Source organism: Amblyraja radiata, chromosome 4 (assembly GCF_010909765.2).
Source record: "Amblyraja radiata isolate CabotCenter1 chromosome 4, sAmbRad1.1.pri, whole genome shotgun sequence".
Lineage (NCBI taxonomy): Eukaryota > Metazoa > Chordata > Chondrichthyes > Rajiformes > Rajidae > Amblyraja > Amblyraja radiata.
Window position 1 is genome coordinate 100,212,057 of NC_045959.1, and position 19,902 is coordinate 100,231,958.

The following is a 19,902-nucleotide window of genomic DNA, read 5'->3' on the forward strand; positions in this document are numbered from 1 at the left end:
ACTGAGCGTGTCCAGATAAACTATGGAATATAAAGTCCATGTGGTACTTTATTTGTCAAGCTGGTTAAGGTGATCAGACTTTCTGTTCTCTTTTACACTTGTTGTTTTAAATGTAGTTTAAAAAAAACTTTTTACAACACGTTCGGGATGTACAACTTGGATATGCATATAATTTGTGAAACTTTATGAAAGCGATACAATCTCAACCCATCTCCCAAGTTTATTAAAAAATGAAATTTTATGAATGCAAAATTGTACACAACTAAACAATTGGGAACAGTGCAGTGGGTTTAAGGTAAACGTGTGAAATGTCTAAATGTGTTTGTGCGCAGTGCAATTTTTTTTTAAAGTTTTTGGTTTTGATTTTTTTTTTAAATGTCGCGGCGCAGAAAGAGAACATGTAAATTGCCATGCATCAAAGTATGCCGCGCAAGAGAGAACATCCGCGTGTGTAACACTACCGAAACAATCTGTTTCTAATTATACTCCACTGCCAAGCTTCCAACTCAGTCTAAACTCCCACATTGCGCGTTTGCCCCATCTGTGGCAGCCCCTCCCCCGGCTCCCCCTCCATTTCCGCGATACACTCTAACACTGCGCGCTGACAACCAAGTCACTGCTTGGTCTTTGCTTGCTCGCTCGCTCCCTCGCTGCCGGCCGGTCAGTCAGTAGACGGACGCGGCGGCTGGAGCGGATCGGAGAGGAGAGGATCTCATCTCATTTCGCCTCGCAGGCAGCAGGCAGTGATTTGGCGGGAGCCCCGGCTTCTTGCTGCTGCCGCCGCGGGTGTAGGCGCAGACGGCGGCGCAACCCCACGTATCCCCCGGAGCCGCTACTCGCTGCTCCAGCCGCCGCCGCCACTTGCCGCAAGGAGGGAGCAACGCCCGAGGTACGGTCGCTCTCTCCCCCACCCCCCCGGTGCCCTCGGCGCCATGTTTCACTCTCTGGGGGGGCTGCTTGCTGCTATTTTTATGGTCAATTCTCTCGGTGCCGGTTTTGTGATTCGCCCGGGCTAAGGATGGAAGTGGTCGGGGTGTCAGGGTCGGAGCGGCGGGCGGGCGGGTGAGCGCTCTCTCTCTCGCTGTTTACTCGCTGCTCTACCCGGCCGCGATCGGCCGCTGCTGATTTTAACACGGTGAACACACGCACTTTTACCTGTGTTTAAAATCGGGCGGATCATTGCCGGCTCGCACTTTGGCAGCTCTCACGCGTGTTGTTTGTGAAATTAACAAAGTCGGTGACTGCAATGTTTCAAATGACCTTAACATGTGGGAACATTATCCAGAAATCTGGCAAATTTGATTTCGTTAGCAGGGTTATTCTAAGGGCATGAGTGTTCCCATTGCGTTGGCCCTGTTATACATAACGTTATATAACGTTTTGTGTGTAACTACAGATATTATCATATCTATGTGTTACCATGCAGAGGAAAATAGGGTGATTCCTACTTGATTCATCTCCCTTGGTCTCTAAGATGAATTGCAGCTTTGATTGTTTCCCGGTTGCCAGCAGTTCTGCAATGCGGTGGGTGTGGTGTGGAATAAATGACAGTTGTGGACCGCTGCAGTGACAGCACTCCCCAGACTGCATCGTGACTGAGGAAAAACTACCGCTTTCGTTCACTTTACTCTCGCACCCGACTGGGGGAAAGCTGCCATCTCCTCCTCACTGGTAAGTTTATGACAGCATATGGTTGCTATCAAGAGAAAGCTTTGAAAGTGGTCAGGAATCCATCTTTGGAAACTGGTATCCCAGTTGACGTCTTTCAACTTGAGTGTGTGTTACATTTTTTTTATGAGAGAATATCTTGGGGGGTGGAATATCTATTAGTTTTGTCACGATATTGTTCACTTTGTGCTGATTTTATATTTTGACTACATAAAGAGTATTTCATAATGCAGCAAAGTATCTCTGATTGATCCAGGTCTAAAGATATTTGCCCTAAGTCGTCATGCTACAAGTATTCTTGTATTCTGCACATTTCTTTCAATGCAGCAGTTATCGATTGAAACAGTGGAAGTTGAATCTTTGCAATTATTTAATCGTTGGCGGGTGGCAGCTCCAGTATAATGCTGAAGATGTTAGATTTTTTACAAATAAATATTTTCTTCATGAATGCTGCCACCTTTCGTTAGATGGAACTGCTGGAAGTCAAAGGAGTTGTTTTATTTTTTTGAGGGATTGTTTTCAGACAACTATTTACCCCCACATTACCTTTAAGGAATTGATAGATGGGAGTATTGATCATTAGGGAAATTGTCTTTATTTAAGCAGTAGTGCATCTATTATTTTAACATGATTTTAATGTATGTAGTTCCTGGGATCATTGGTTTAGAAGTTATTGGTGCACTTTTATTTTTAAATAGTTATCTTTGTGCCGATTAATGTCCTTGGAATTTCACTTGCAAGAATACACTAATAGTTTCGACCCATAGAGTATACATTCCGACCACCCCTCAGTACATTTTCTGTTCCAGCACATAATTTTATAAAGTGTCCTGTTGCAACAGAAGAGAAACAAAGCAATTTACGTGGATTGCTATTTCCACCAGAAGCGACAATGCTTCTGGCAATATAGTTAGCTTTGACCTGATTGGTCCTGATTATGGTAAGATAATACAGCCTAATGACGTAGTCACAGACTGAAGTACTTCTATAGAGCAGTGGCTGTGAATGCTCCATCAGTGGATTTACCTATATTTCCCTGCACAGTTTATTGCCAGTTCAGTACATGTAAAAGAAATGAAAAATATAATTAATTTTGATTACCCCAATATGGCACGCAGACCCCTTGCGGGTCAGTTTTGGTTCCCAACAGCGCAATCCTCTGAATGGGAGGAATTGAGATTGCAGAGGATATAAACACATGCAGTTATTGGGGAAACATGTAAACACACAGATCGATAGATGGGGATTGGGTCTTTTGAGGATACTGCAATATATCTGGTCGTGACAATGTTTTCCTACTCTCCTCCCCAAGCTGCAATACACAGTAACTTGTTCATCAGTTTAACTGTAGAGTTTTAAAATCAGTGTCTTTGTGTGGCCAATTTGGGAATTATTTATATATAATATTAAAATTGTGGGTGATTGAATGATATAGATGTGTCTGTGAATGATCAATTAAAAATCATGATTAGAATAAAGTAGATTGATTAGTATGGGTGTCACAGGTTATGGGGAGAAGGCAGGAGAATGAGTTTAGGAGGGAGAGATAGATCAGCCATGATTGAATGCCAATAGACAATAGGTGCAAGAGTAGGCCATTCGGCCCCTCGAGCCAGCACCGCCACTCAATGTGATCATGGCTGATCATCCACAATCAGTGCCCCTTCTCCCCAATCCCTTGACTCTGCTATCTTTAAGAGCTCTGCCTAGATCTCTCTTGAAGGCATCCTGAGAACCAGCCTCCACCACTCTCTGAAGCAGAGAATTCCACAGACTCACAACTATCTGTGTGAAAAAAATTTTTCCTCATCTCCGTTCTAAATGGTTTACCCCTTATTCTTAAACAGTGGACCCTGGTTCTGGACTCCCCCAACATCGGGAACATGTTTCCTGCCTCTAGCGTGTCCAAACCCTTAATAATCTTATATGATTCATCCTTCTAAATTCCAGAGTATACAATCCCAGCCACTCCATTCTATCAACATATGACAGTCCCGCCATCCTGGGAATTAACCTGGTGAACCTACGCTGCACTCCCTCAATAGCAAGAATATCATTCCTCAAATTGGGAGACCAAAACTGCACACGATACTCCAGGTGTGGTCACACTAGGGCCCCGTACAACTGCAGAAGGACCTCTTTGCTCCTATATTCAACTCCACTTGTTATGAAGGCCAACATGCCATTTGCTTTCTTCACTGCTTGCTGTACCTGCATGCTTACTTACTCTGGGATGCAGACCATCAGGCCCTGGCGATTTATCTCCATTCAGTCTACCCATCACCATTTCCTGTCTAATGTGAATTTCCTTCAGTTCCTCCGTCACCCTAGACCCTCTGGCCACTAGTACACCAGGGACTTGATGGTCCAAATGGATTAATTCTACTCCTAATCACATGATCGTGATATTTATTGCTACATAAATGAATCTTCCCCATAATTTAGATTGATTTGCATCACAATTGTACTTCAAATATTTTCTACAGTAGTGGCTACTGAGATGAGAGTCACCTTGAATTAACAGGAAGAACAAGTAGAAGCAATTTTCATTTTTGTCTAATGACTTAAAACAGTCGATTTGGTTTAAAATATAAAATCATTCTTTATGGGGATTAATGAATGCCTCCAGGAATTAAGCTGTTTTTCACTTGTTTGATTCAAATTTGCATTGAAGTTGCATTATAATTTAAGGGCGATTCCACATAATTAATTAATAAACCATGCAATTTAAATTGACAAAAATGTTTGTACTATGCAGAATTTGCTCTTCAGAAGTGTTTTTAAAGTGGCATGTTTTGGGCACAACTGTTCTGTTTCCAGATTTGAATGACATTCCCTCTAGTTGTCTCTTTCCAATTTGTAACCTGAACAGCGATTTGATGCCATTGACAGATTAATTCAGCAGATTAAAGTATTTGTTGTGTAAAGTCTAATTTGTTACGAACAGCAAAATCTGATGGTGCCCGAAACAGCTGTGGAAGGAGCAGAATTTTCCTAGAGAGGGGAGGGGGGGGGGAGGGGGGAGGGAGGGTGTGTGATGTGTGAGGCAGGGGAAGGTTTCACCCTGTCGAAGCAAAGTAGAAACATAGACAATAGGTGCAGGAGTAGGCCATTCGGCTCCTCGAGCCAGCACCGCCATTCAATATGATCATGGCTGATCATCCAAAATTAGTACCCTGTTCCTGCTTTTTCCCCATATCCCTTGATTCCGTTAGCCCTAAGAGCTAAATCTAACTCTCTCTTGAAAACATCCTGTGAGTTGGCCTCCGCTGCCTTCTGTGGCAGAGAGGGCAGATAGATTACAGGCGGTGTTGGGAGCTGGGTGATCGGGCTGCTTTCTGTCGTATTGGGTGTTAACTCATATTCAATAGGTACGTGAGACACCTAGCAGGAGGCAGTGTGTACAAACTTTAGATGGGCAAACCAGCTTGAGTCCTGGTGAGTGAGAAGAGTGGTTACTTCCAATAAAGTGGGGAAGCAGTATGGACCTGATTCTGGCACAGTGAAGTAGGGCTTGAATTTAATCCTGGACCCTGGAAGAAACCTTGAGTTACGTCCATACCAAGTTGACAGATATCAGCTGGTGACCTTCTGATGAACCCCACATGGTGATTGAAACAATCTTCTGCAGCTCCTCAATAGCTGTTTGCTAGGTATTCAGGCAGACAGACAAGCCAACCTGCTACATGTAAATGAGATCTCCTCAGATTGTGGGGGTGAGGAAAGGGTTGCAAATCGTAAAGGGACAAAAGCTGATTTTATGCGACCCAAGATTTTATTGTTCAAACATTTTGGATTAACATTAACTCCCATTTATGACCACTTGATTTATCGCCAGGATAAGCTGCAACTAAAAGCACGCAAATTGTATGCTTTATGTCAAATATATAAATTGGACAAAATTGGCTATATTTAGAAATGAATTTGAGGGGGTGATGATGTGTGCGTATGAAAGCTTACATAAAGCAAGTGAATATGACGACTCTGAATACAGTAATGTTAAGGCCAGTGAAAATCCCTGATGATGTTCCCAAAACACCATAAATGTTAATTTTGTAAATTTGCTTTCAAGCTATTAAACAATTATTATTTCACTTGCATCCAGCTATATTAGTTACTATACTGGCAATAGAAACTGAATTTGTAGTCTAGCCCACAACTGTCAGTAAAATTTCATGTCAAGGTCATGTGTGTAACTGAGATCAACTGCATGCTCCATTATTCAAAACAGGAACCAATATGCAGGAGGGAAACAAGTAAGAGGGAATCATTTTGATTGATTGTAAAGTGAGTGATACAAAGTCAAATTAAAAATCCTGGTTTTCATTAGTCAATAGCATTCAAATATGGACAGGGCAGTTGATTCACAATTATATATTTTTATATCATCACACAATTAACCCTGGTGGCTTAGTCCCATATTGCATATGGACTGATTTTTAGCACAATATTTCCATCTTGAATGCATTTGATGGTTTAAGCATAAATTGCAATCAAAATTGCTCTCCTCTCCAGAAAGTTTATTTTCCTCAAGTTTCTTTTTTAAACTTATTGCTGACTCACTTGGCTGGAAATTTACAACGATGATTGGTTTAATTGTAAAGGTGGCCATTTCTGCAAGTATCTAGCACAATTTAAAAAAAGAATAACTGCACGCAGGTCATCACTATGATCACTTGATTAATACCTGCAATTAATTTCCCCCTTAATTCCATGACTTTGCACTGGCTTCCGAGAATTGTGCTGAGGTAACAGACAAAGCCCATCAGACATTCCAGGACTCTGTAATGCACACTTAAGTCTCACATATCTGGTGGAAGGGTCAGACTGTGGCTGAGACCATGTTTGAATTAAGTTCAGACACATAGTAAATACTTTACTGCATATTCATATATCGAGATTTCACATCATGGGTTCTTAACTTTCTGTAATTGGGTCCACAAAGACGGTTGCCATCAGATTTGTTTTCTTTTCTCTACTTATGAATGCCCAGCTCTGAATGCTTCAACACTTCAGGCTTCCTCATAATTTGTTATAAAGGTAAGTTTCCTTGTTTGTGTGTTTATCTCTTTGATCTTTTGTCTTGTCACATTGCAGTACACAATGATTGCAGATAGATGAGGGAAGAAAGCATTATTTGGAAAATGTGGCAAGAGTATTAAAATAGGTGGGGATGAGGTGAAAAAAAGTGTCCCTTTTCAACAGGAACAAAGGAAAAGAGGACTATGTTTTTGGTAATAGCACTGTAGTATTGGTGCAACCATTTTGATTGAACAGTCATTGATAAGTAAAGTTAGTTTGTACCGTTCAAAATCTATACCTTCTCTGCTCAAGCTAAGAGATCATGCCTTCAACTGCCCTTTGAAGATTGCTGATTTTTAAAGAAAATTATTTTGTGGTGGGAAAGAAATGGCAAACGTGGGTGCGTATGGTAACTGTGCAATTTTGGTCTCCTAATTTGAGGAAGGACATTCGTGCTATTGATGGAGTGCAGCGTGGGTTCACCAGGTTAATTCCCGGGATGGCGGAACTTTCTATGATGAAAGAATTGATCGACTGCGCTTATATTCTCTGTAATTTAGAAGGATGAGAGGAGATCTTCTAGAAAGATAAAATTCTTAAGGATTGGACAGGCTAGATGCAGGAAAAATGTTCCAGATGTCGGGGGAGCCCAAAATAAGTGGTCATAGTTTAAGAATAAGTGGTAGGTCATTTACGACTGAGATGAGTAAAAACTTTTTCAGCCAGAGAATTGTGAATAATAATAATAATAATGCATTTTATTTATGGGCGCCTTTCAGGACTCTCAAGGATAGCTTACAGATTAAAACGAGCAAATTACAAACATATAAACAAAATGAATCAAAAATAAGGAGTAGTAGGGGCAGCAACAATACACAATTCGAAGAGAATCTGTGGAATTCTCTGACGCAGAAGGCAGCGGAGGCCAATTCACTGAATGTATTCAAGAGAGAGTTAGATATAGCTCTTAGGGCTAACAGAATCAAGGGAGACACAAAATGCTGGAGTAACTCAGCAGGACAGGCAACATCTCTGGAGAGAAGGAATGGGTGACGTTTCGGGTCAAGACCCTTTTTCAGACTCGAAACTTCACCCAATCCTTCTCTCCAGAGATGCTGCCTGTCCCGCTGAGTTACTCCAGTATTTTGTGTCTACCTTCAATTTAAAACAGCACCTGCAATTCTTTCCTACGGAATGAAGGGATTATAGGGGGAAAGCAGGAACAATGTGCTGATTTTGGATGATCAGCCATGATCATATTGAATGGCAGTGCTGGCTCAAAGGTCCAAATGGCCTACTCCTGCACCTATTTTCTATGTTTTTATGTTTCTATGTAACAAATCACTGAAAAGGGAATTATTGAGTCCAAATGAGATCCCATGGAACAAAGATAGAAGGGATAAGAAGGATAAACTGATGGATGGGGATGGATTTCTCTAAATTTCCTGGGAAAAGAATCGGTGGTTGCGATCTATGTTTGAAAAATAACCCATATTTTTCCACTTGCTGTGGGCAAGCAGTGTTGTCAGAATGAGTTAGCATATTGCAAGGGTTGGGACTAAGTGAAGTGGTTTTTATGTGGATCTCCTAAAGTAAAGACGTCATTGCAAACAGTGATAGAAAACTAGTTATAGAATGTCTTATTTTCAGTAGGAAAGTCGAGGACATCATTGGATTGGACTAACTGCCTTGTCAGCAATGCATACATCGTATAAACATATCAGGAAACAGTGTGGCAGGTGTAATTAAAATGTAATTAAAGGACATATGAAGATTAAACAATAGCTGTTGTGATTTGAAAGTATGGATGATGGATGTGAAGGAATCTGCATAAGTTCCAGCATTGAAAGCATAAGTAATCACAGTGTGGGAGATATACACGGGGAGTTGATATATTAGAGTGTATCATTGAACAAGTGCACCGTTTCTCATTGGCTAATGGCAAAAATTAATCCGTTTTTTGCAGTGTTTGTTAATAAATGACATGCTTTCCGTTTTTCTTTTTTATATTTTTCAATTTCTATTTTTGTATTTAATTTGTGGAACTTCAGGAATTGATCACATTGCCTTTAAACATTTTTGATATTCCATGATTTATGAAAGAGATACATTCTTAAAAACTTTTCATGAGTAGAAGTTTGTAAAGTTTGACTGAGTGAAGGGCATTGTGAATGTTTCAGTTTGATGTATTCCCATGGATGGAGAGTTGCATGCTATTGGTTATCATGAAAAATTTGCTTTAGGAACCAAAGACTTATACCCCCCCCCCCCCAAAATCAATTTATTTTGAGTGAAAGTTTGTAAACTAAGAAACACCACTACACATTTTAATACAGTCAGAGGTTCAGTAAAATCTTAACATGTTGTTCTTGTGGGTGGACCATTTGAGTAATTAGCTACAAATGAATACAAGAATTGGACTCTTTGTACTGTTTATGTTGAACGATAAAATAATCATAATTCTATCCTGAATCGTAGTGTTATTGATCTTTATATTTTAAAAAAAATGTAATGGAAACCATGTTCCTATGTTGTAATGTACCATGCTCACTGCAGCCCGCTGAAGCTGAAATCATTAATATTCCTAATGGTAGGAACATATTAAGGGCAGTGAGGTCACAAGTCCAATCGAAGCTTTCTAAAGATGACTTATTTTCACATGTCATTGATACAGCAGTAGACAAGCTGTTGTTCTGAATGTTAATTTTCAAGATCATGAAATTGTACGATCCCTTGATTGTGCATTAATGTATAATTGTCTTTAGAATTAAATGAGCTTGGACAGCAATAAATTCGTATTTTTAGCTTCAGAAGAGGGTCTAGTAGCCGATTAGCATGTCTGTGGCAGCTGGATAGTGGATTTTTTTTAGGTTGGGGATTATTGAATGTAATAAAGAGCAACAGAGAGAACATGACTGGCAGATATTGGGCAAAAAGGAATATGTTAAAGACTGTGTAATGTTGAAAGAAAGCCTAGTTAGTTTTGGAGGATTTTATGCATCACTTGTTAACATTTCACATTTTGAAGCTTCAACGCTTTATCTTTGGAAAATATATTTTAATATTTTATTAAGAACTAGACCACTGTGGAAAACATATTTTAATATTTTAAGAACTAGACCACTATGTGAAACATTTTAATGTTATTTAAAAGAACTAAACAATTAAGAATGCATGTACTCCAGCTACATCCCATTCTTCGATTAATTCCATCTTAACCTTTTTTGATATTGAATTATATTTACATTTTGACAATACATTGGTATGAGATACAATTATTTGTATGTAGCACTTATTTAAAAGTTAATTCTTTGCATCCAGGCATCACAGTCAAGACAGGCAAATAATTATTAATCTCTGGTATCTACTGGGTGTTTTCCAAATGGTTGGATTGATGCTGGGATTACATAGCTAAGGAATAAACAATAGTCTTTGACGTTGCATTTGCCTTTCGATTGGAGCAAGTGGGAGGTTGGTCTAAAAATAAATGTCAGGAAAATTGCCTTACATTTGTTTCCTTTCCTCTCCTTTCATGCATTCCACGGTAAGGAGAAAAATGTTGCCCGCAACTATATCCTAATATTAACAGTACAGCTCCAGTTAAAATGGAACTTTGTAGTAAAATGTTACGTATTTTGTGGTATTTTCAGTTTCCTGTGTTCTAGTTTCAATCCATGTGACCCAAGTTGGCAGCCTCAGTTCGTGCTGAGTTGGTATGACAGTGTAATGATAGTAAAAGGATTTGTCAATAGATTTCTAATATTTTGCATCTGATTTTCTCATCCTGTCCAGAGAAGACAAGATTGCACTGATCTACCTTAGTCACTCTATGACGATTTTCTGTGGTTTGGAAATGAAGCCTGTCTGCCAAATGTTGTCATTTTATTTAGGGTGTCCAAATTGGGGAAATTTGCTGAATTTGCTTTTTTTTGTGCTTCCTTCAGTGTCATATAGTAGAACCACACAAACTGCAGAAACCAGTATTTTCTATTCCCTAAACAGAATGAGGAGCTTTGCGTGGTTGCATCTGCGATTGATAACAAAATAATTACATTATTGTGTTCAATCAAAAAGTTAGGTTTGTTAAAAGCCTGATATATAGCTATGTATGCATGGCGAGTAACTGGAATGACTTGAGAGGTCGACAAGAAAGGTGATCAACGAGAAACACCAACTCTGTTTCTTTCTCCCATGATGCTGCCTGACTTTCTGGCTACTTCCAGCATTTTCTGTTTTATTTTTATTTCCAACATCTGCAGCTTATTTTGTATGGCTTGTAATTGAAGAGCAGTTTCAAACTGGAGGTAACCTACACCCCAGTTATTTTTACCCACACACAGAGATCTATCAATGCAGTATACTGATGTATGCTGGCAACCTTTCCTCTTCTCTCTCTGTCCTGATGTAGGGTCTCGAGCTGAAATGTGCTTGCATGGATTCTGCTTGACTCCACCTGCTGAGTCATTTTGTAATTGAAAGCAATCTGTTTTGGACCACATTCCTAAATTCAGCAATTTAACATGACCACTGACTGAATTCCATTTGTTTCTCAGAGAGAAGCAATTTATATTATTCACTTTGAGAAACAAAGCTACAAGGTTATTTTCTTGAAGTTCCACACCACCCAGGCGCCTCCTCCACTTCATTGGGGTTACATTTCCAGTTTGGCATTTTTCCAGGCTGGTGAAAGTCCTTCACTATCCAACAGTTGTTGCTGGGTTGAGAAATTTCTTGGACTAAGAATTTTATTTGTGCAAAATTGCAGCATTGTTTGATTTTAGACACCGATACAATGGATTAAGGCAGATTTTCTTGCCCTTATGTCAGCTCTTATGTTCAGGCTTGCTTTGGTATCCACACAAAAGACTGGTTTGCAGTGCTGTTGTTCGACCAAGTCTGCAGCAGATACTACTGCTCATAAGGCCTCCATGGCCTTATCTTTCTTTGGAATTGTAATTTCTTGTTCAAACGTGGGAGATTCACAATGCCACATTGGCATCGAGAGAACAGTATAATAATGCCTCTCAAAAAATGCATGCTACAAATTAGTTCAAATCTTAAAAATCTGCACAAAGTATTAAACAACTTTGACTATTAGATGCTTCTTTGTAATTTAATGTTACAAAAAATATATAAACACTAAACATTTTGACTAATCAAGTTGTCTTGAAAAGATACAGTATATTACTAACATTTTATAATATATTGTCATATCTGTGCAGTGCCTAGATCTTTGAGATTCATTTACCAATATTGTGCATGGAAATATGGTGGTCAAAAAAGCGATGAGAAAAATATATTGTTTGGGACATTGAGTAATAAATGTGGTTGGTGACATGATTTGATTAACCAAATAATCTTTTGTAACAAAACAATTTGTACAGGATTTTTTTTTTTACGTGCCTAAATTTACCAGGCTCTTCAGAGGAGAACTGTCGGCAAACTTTGATACGCAGAGAGATAAGAAGGTAAAGGTTTAATGTTTTTGTCTTGACGTCTTAAAGCTTGGCAGGAAGAGCATACAGGCTTTCACTTTAACATCTTACATGAAAGATTATATCTATACCACAGCAATATTGCAGTGGTCTGTGAATCTGGAATTGTATGGTCGAACCTAAATCAGATGGGCGACAGAACCAAGGACGACTTCAAACTTCAGATAATTATTGCTTGATCACTAGAGTGCTTACACCTAAGTTCAAATAGTAATTGTTGATGTCCTTTGTGCACTTTATCTGATCAGTTTTGTATTAATAATAATAATACATTTTATTTATGGGCGCCTTTCAAGAGTCTCAAGGACACCTTACAAAAATTTAGCATGTAGAGGAAAAACATGTAAGCGGAATGAAATAAATAGTAGAGACATGACTAGTACACAAATTAAAGACAGAATTCAATTCAAAACACAATATGAGGCAATTCAAGCACAGATGAAAAGGGAGGGGGACGTGGGGCTAAGGATAGGCAGAGGTGAAGAGATGGGTCTTGAGGCGGGACTGGAAGATGGTGAGGGACACGGAATTGCGGATCAGTTGGGGGAGGGAGTTCCAGAGCCTGGGAGCTGCCCTGGAGAAGGCTCTGTCCCCAAAACTGCGGAGGTTGGATTTGTGGATGGAGAGGAGACCGGCTGATGTGGATCTGAGGGACCGTGAGGGTTGGTAGGGGGAGAGGAGGTCAGTGAGATATGGGGGGGCCAAATGGTGGAGGGCTTTGTATTGTACCTAGCCATCAAAATACAAGGTCATTATTGGCGTGATCAGTTTGGGAATGTGTTTGATAGGAATATTGATTACACATTAGCTAGTGAAGTGCCATAGAACCAGTAGCAAAATCTTAATAATGAAGACATAATCTGAAATGAAGCTGGAAATCATTGACACAAAGTGCTCGAGTAACTCAACGGATCAAGCAGCGTTTCGGGAGAACATGATATTTCAGGTCGGGACTATTTTTCAGACTCTTCTTGACTAATTGCATAAAGTTGATAATTTAAAGGGCTCCACCACAAACAGGAATGTCCTGACCTTTGTTCACCTAACAAGGTGATTACTATTGTCTATGTTTGCGTGTTGTTGAGAGGATATGGAGTGTTGCTCTGAGAATTCAGGCAGTCCTTGTGGCAAAGGTACCTCCAGTGTTCTATTAGAATTTCCAAAAAGTTTTGATCCAATGGCAGAGAAGAAAAATGGTGAAATGTATCCAAAGCACAATAATGTGTCTATGATGGGGCACTTGAAGAGGGCGCTTCCTGCAGCTGTTACTGTCCATGTCTATACAATGAATACAATAGATACTCTCATGTAACTGCAAAGCATCTTGTATACAGAGAGACATGGGATGCCCATATTGAATGTTTAGTTAATAAGATGTTAAGAAACAAAATGCTTTGTTCTAAATACAGTTGAGTGGTGTCTTAATACATTTCTGACGTCTCTTTAGTGGAAACTCATCTGTGATTAAAGTGCCTGTCCCACTTTCACGACCTAATTCACGACCTTTTTTACTCGTGGACATTTTTCGTCATGTTGAAAAAACGCCCCGATCTACGATGCCACGAGTGCCTACGACTAGCATCACGACCTCCTATGACTTCCTTCGACCTTGTGACGACCATGCTGCGAGTATGAGTCAAGGGCAAACTCGGCAGAGGTCGTGAATTAGGTTGTGAAAGTGAGACAGGCCCTTAAGGAATTTAGACAATTACCATTGAATATCTAGCCTCTGAGTTGCTTCAGTGACCGTGGACGTTAAAAGTCTGATAATCCAGTACACTCAGGACTTTGTCGTGCTGGGGTGTCGGGTTTTCCAGACAGCTGATGTTATTAATTTCTCCACTCCATCTTTGAGAATTGGAATCAGGAAGTTATGTGTAGGATGGAACTGCAGATGCTGGTTTAAACCGAAGATAGACACAAAAAGCTGGAGTAACTCAGCGGGACAGGCAGCATATCTGGAGAGAAGGAATGGGTGGCGTTTTGGGTTGAGACCTTTCTTCAGACTAGTCAGGGAAATGATTAGCAAGATATAGACGGTGATGTAGAGAGATAAAGAACAATGAATGAAAGATATGCAAAAAAAGTCATGATGATAAAGACATGTTTCCTTCATCATCGTCACTATTTTGCAGGTGATGCTGCTTGGTGGAACTTTGTTTGCCAGTTCAAAATAGGCATAAAGGGCATCTGACTTGTCAAATTTATTATTTCTCTTCGTACACCCTCAAAAACCTCTTCGCAGAAATGACTGGTGCTTCTACAATTCATCTATGCTTGTCCACATTTGTCACAGATTACAAAAAATCTTCAACAAGTAGTTTGAAACAAAGTAGTGAAATGCTGAAAGCACTCGGCAGCTCAAGCAGCATTGGCGGTGAGCACAATAGAGTTGAATCAGTTTGAATTTTCCATGGAAGACCAGAGTGGATCACTACAAAAAATAAACCAATTCTTTTGGCAACTCAGACTTTGGTTTGTTCCCTTAGCCATACGTTCCAGTTTAGTTTAGTTTAGTTTAGAGACCACTTCGGGCCACCGATTCCCGCACATTAACACTATCCTACACACAATAGGACCAATTTTACATTTATACCAAGCCAATTGACCTACAAACCTCTACATCTTTGGGGTGTGGGAGGAAACCAAAACTCTCGGAGGAAACCTACGCGGTGACCATACTAACTCCATACAGAGCACCCGTAGTCGGGATCGAACCAGGTCTCTGGCGCCGTAAGCGCTGCAAGGTAGCAACTCTACCGCTGCGCCACCATGCCTCCCTGGCGTGTAAGTATATTAACTTTCTTAGTTACCTGATGTGTTTCAAATATGATTGGAGGTTCCTGGTTATGCACCAACGGAGAGCATCACCAAGGTGAAGCTGAAACTATGTCATCAGAGTGCTATAGCCTCTTGATTGTGGGAAATAAACCTGGTCATTATGTGGTGGTAAAACCTCTTTTTAAAGAATCACATGTGACTTAGATGGATTTTTATGCAGTGCAAAAAAACCCTGAAATGGTGACGCACTCACTCACAAAATATGTTCCCAGTTCTGGTCCACAAACGGGTACAAGCTTGAAATTTATAATCTCTACCATGAAATCAATAGTGTAGAAAATTGAAAAGCGCTTTTTCAAAACTATGTAATGGATGCTATTACTGGCAATTCCATCGCAGGCGAAAGATAGTAAAAGGTCAGAACAAAATGGACTTCAATTTGCAAGTGGGTCAGGTGGAGAGGAACTTCAAAGTAATTGACCCATTGAACATTAAGGTATAAATATGAAGGCTGCCATTCATCCTAATTCAACTTTGAAGATACTTTGCCCACAATTTTAGTTTTCTATTTTAACTTGCATGTTATACTCCAATTATTGTTTTGTTCGTAATAATGTAATTTCCTATTGTGTTGGTTATGTTTCTCTGTATTGCTTGACCAGTGGTAGGATGCTCAAAATTTAATGCAACATTTGTGGATTAGTTCACAACTGCTGTCGTTGTGTAGCTGGATGGACTCTAGCTAAACAAACATTAAGGAACACTCATGGAAGTTGAACAGATGGTACCCTTGGGTATGCATTGTATACATTGGGTATGCCAGCATATAATTTACCTGTGCCTAGTCAAATGTGACAATAAAGTATTCCATTCCATTCCAATAAAGTATTCAATTCCAGTTGTATTTATATTAGAAACTAGATTGTGGGACCCGTTGGGTCCTAGCATCACACGGGAGGGCTGGTCCCCCAACGCAATATTCCACCTCTCCACCAATTCCAATATTGGTGGCCAGTTGGATGGGGGGGGGGGGGGCTTTCTCGAGTGCTAGTATGGGCGTTGTGGGCTGAAGGGACTGGTTTCCAGAGGGCTAGTATGGACATTGTGTTTTTGATTTTTTGTGTTTGGATTGAATTCTGTTTTTAATTTGTGTTTTGGTGATGTCTTTATTATTTATTTTATTCCGATTATATGTTTTATTATTCTTGTTAATCTCTGTAAAGTGTCCTTGAGATTTTTGAAAGGCTCCCCCAAATAAAATTTATTATTATTATTATTATTGTGGGCCGAATGGATTCTTGGGCTGGCGGCTCAGTCACTCGAGCCTGTTGTGCTGGCAGCTCACTCATTCACGGCTGGTGGGCTGGTAGTTGACTCACGGCTATTCCTTGAAATTCCATTTCAAGCAGGATGCAAGGCCACCAAATTCAAGTGCAGTTTCTTACCACTTCAAGCAGGGTGCAAGGCCACCAAATTCAAGTGCAGTTTCATACCATTTCAAGCAGGGTGCAAAGCCACTAAAGACAGCGAGTCGTGACCTCTCCCTGCTCCATCTTGCAGAGACTGAGCCATGCGCACACTTCTGGGTTTTACAGTCCCCTCCCACCAGAAGGGGCGTGGCCTTCATGGCATGATTGACAGGAGAGAGAATCTCAAAACATTTTAAACACTGATAATTCTTTTATTTTTCATCGATGCGAAAAATCCTTGGCACCTGATGAGCGGAGGGGGGCTCTGAGTAAGATGGCCACAAGTCACAGCTGTACCTGGTAGCGTTTGTTTCTAAAATCAATATAAAGCACAAACAGGAAGTGGTCAAAATTAGACTTTTAATTATATAGAAGGCAAGGCAGCCTTAATTAGACAAGGCAGCCTTAATTAGGCAAGGCAACCTTAATAAGGCACGGCAACTTTAATTAGGCAAGGCAACTTTAATTAGGCAAGGCAACTTTAATTAGGCAAGGCAACTTTAATTAGGCAACGCAGCTTTAGCATTTCCAAACCAAAGGCAAAACAGCTTTAGCATTTCCAAAACAATGGCAACACAGCTTTAGCATTTCCAAACCAAAGGCAACACAGCTTTAGCATTTCCAAACCAAAGGCAACACAGCTTTAGCATTTCCAAACCAAAGGCAACACAGCTTTAGCATTTCCAAACCAAAGGCAACACAGCTTTAGCATTTCCAAACTATATTTTCAAATCACATTAAGGGCACTGACAGGTCATTAAAACCACTCACAGTTTAGTAGACATGTGTTCAGTGTTATTCACAGCTCAGACTGAGAGACGTGGCCCTCTTGCTCCCCCATCTTGCAGAGACTGACTGAGGCACACAACACTTCCGGGTTTTATAGTCCCTTACGGAAGGGGCGTGGCCTTCAGGAGAGGGAATCTCAACATTTTTTAAACACTAATAACTCTTTTATTTTTCATTGTTGGGAAAAATCCTCTTGTCCTGCGCTGCGGAGGGGGACTCTGAGTAAGATGGCCAAAAATCACAGCCGTAAGTGGCAGCGTTTTTTTCTAAAATCAATATACAGAACAACAGAAGTGGTCAAGATCAGACTTTTAGTAATATAGATATCAAGAGGTTGCAGTTAATGCAAACTGTAAATGAATGAATGAATATTGGCCAAATATTCACAGACAAGGAATTTGCCTTGGTGCTTCGCCCACAAGTGACAACATGATATACAGTGACAGTTAGGAATGACAAATAGAACATTAAACATTAATAATAAAACATTATTAATTAAACATGTGAATTAAATAAAATACCTGAGCAAAAGGAGGCTACAGATTTTTGGTTACTACTCATGGAAAAAAGCAGTTTTTATGTCTAGCTGTGGCAGCTTTGACAGTCCAGAGTCGCCTTCCAGATGGAAGTGATTCAAGGAGTTTGTGGCCAGGGTGAGAGGGGTCAGAGATGATCTTACCCGCTCGCTTCCTGGCCCTTGCAGTGTACAGTTCGTCAATGGAGGGAAGGTTGCAGCCAAAAATTTCTCAGCTGATCGGATGATTCACTGCAGCCTCCGGATGTTGTGCTTGGTGGCTGAGCCAAACCAGACCATGATGGTGAAGGTGAGGACAGACTCTACGATGGCCATATAGAATTGGACCATTATTGCCTGTGGCAGATTGTGCTTCCTCAGCTGCCGCAGGAAGAACATCCTCTGTTGTGCCATTTTGACTGTGGAGTCGATGGAAGCCCCCCACTTAAGGTCCTTGGAGATGATGGTTCCCAGGAACTTAAGATTTCAAGATTCAAGATTCAAACTTTATTGTCATTGTGCAGTGTAAAGTACAGAGACAATGAAATGCAGTTAGCATCTCCCTAGAAGAGCGACATAGAATATGAGCAATAAATAAATATATTTACGTGCATACAGTCATAGTAGTGCAATTTTTCTTTTTTTCCTAGTGGAAGGAGTGTCCGGGGGGGAGGTGATTGGCAATCACCGAGGTACAGTGTTGAGTAATGTAACAGCCGCAGGGAAGAAGCTGTTCCTGGACCTGCTGGTCCGGCAACAGAGAGACCTGTAGCGCCTCCCGGATGGTAGGAGGGTAAACAGTCTGTGGTTGGGGTGAGAGCAGTCCTTGACGATGCTGAGCGCCCTTCGCAGACATCGCTTGCTTTGGACAGACTCAATGGAGGGGAGTGAGGAACCGGTAATGCGTTGGGCAATTTTCACCACCCTCTGCAGTGCTTTCCGGTCGGAGACAGAGCAGTTGCCATACCATACTGTGATACAGTTGGTAAGGATGCTCTCGATGGTGCAGCGGTAGAAGTTCACCAGAATCTGAGGAGACAGGTGGACCTTCTTTAGTCTCCTCAGGAAGAAGAGACGCTGGTGAGCCTTCTTGACCAGAGTAGAGGTATTGTGGGTCCAAGAGAGGTCATCGGAGATGTTGACCCCCAGAAACCTGAAGCTGGAAACACGTTCCACCTCCGTCCCGTTAATGTGGATGGGGGTGTGCGTGCCGCCCCTAGACTTTCTGAAGTCTACAATGAGCTCCTTGGTCTTCTTGGAGTTAAGGGCCAGGTTGTTGTCAGCGCACCATGCTGCTAGGAGCTGGACCTCCTCCCTATAGGCCGACTCATCGTTGTTGCTGATGAGGCCAATCACCGTTGTATCATCTGCATACTTGATGATGGTGTTAGTACCATGTACATGTGTGCAGTCGTAGGTGAAGAGGGAGTAGAGGAGGGGGCTCAGCACACAGCCCTGTGGAACGCCGGTGTTCAGGGTGAGGGTTGAAGAGGTGTGCTTGTCTAACCTAACAGACTGGGGTCTGTTGGTTAGAAAGTCCAATATCCAGTTGCAGAGGGAGGGGTCGATGCCCAGGTCACCGAGTATGGTGATCAGTTTAGAGGGTATAATGGTGTTGAATGCTGAGCTGTAATCGATGAACAGCATTCTTACGTAAGTGTCTCTGTTGTCGAGGTGGGAGAGATAAAATACTCCACAGATGTGATTGTGGTGTTGTTGATGGTGAATGGGGTGAGGGGAGGGGGAGCTCTCCTAAAGTCTACAATAAATTCCACTGTCTTAAGAGCATTGAGCTCCAGGTTGTTGCGATGGCACCAGGACACCAGCTGTGTCACTTCCTGTCTGTAGGCAGATTACTCCCCATCCTGGATCAGTCCAATCAGGGTTGTGTCGTCCGCAAACTTGAGAAGCTTGACAGAGGAGTCAGTGGAGGTGCAGTCATTGGTGTAGAGAGAGTAGAGGAGAGGGAAGAGTATGCAGCCTTGCGGTGCTCTTATGCCGACGGTCCAAGATGTGCTTTCCCAGCCTCACATGCTGCTTCCTGTCTGTCAGGAAGCTGGTGATCCACCGACAGAGGGGTTCAGGAACAGTAAATTTGAAAAGTTTGGAGTGTAGTAGCTCTGGCACAATGGTGTTGAATGCAGAGCTAAAATTAACAAACAAA

At 41.1% G+C, this 19,902-nt stretch overlaps 1 protein-coding gene across 1 annotated transcript in view; it reads left to right on the forward strand.

Annotated features, from left to right (window-relative positions):
- The first annotated feature begins 568 nt into the window (after positions 1 to 568).
- Positions 569 to 19,902, forward strand: part of epb41l3 (erythrocyte membrane protein band 4.1 like 3) — a 161,987-nt gene continuing 142,653 nt past the window's right edge. Inside the window, exon 1 of the mRNA XM_033020056.1 lies at positions 569 to 889. The gene's annotated coding sequence lies outside the window, so the exon portion shown is untranslated. The remainder of the gene's footprint in view (positions 890 to 19,902) is intronic.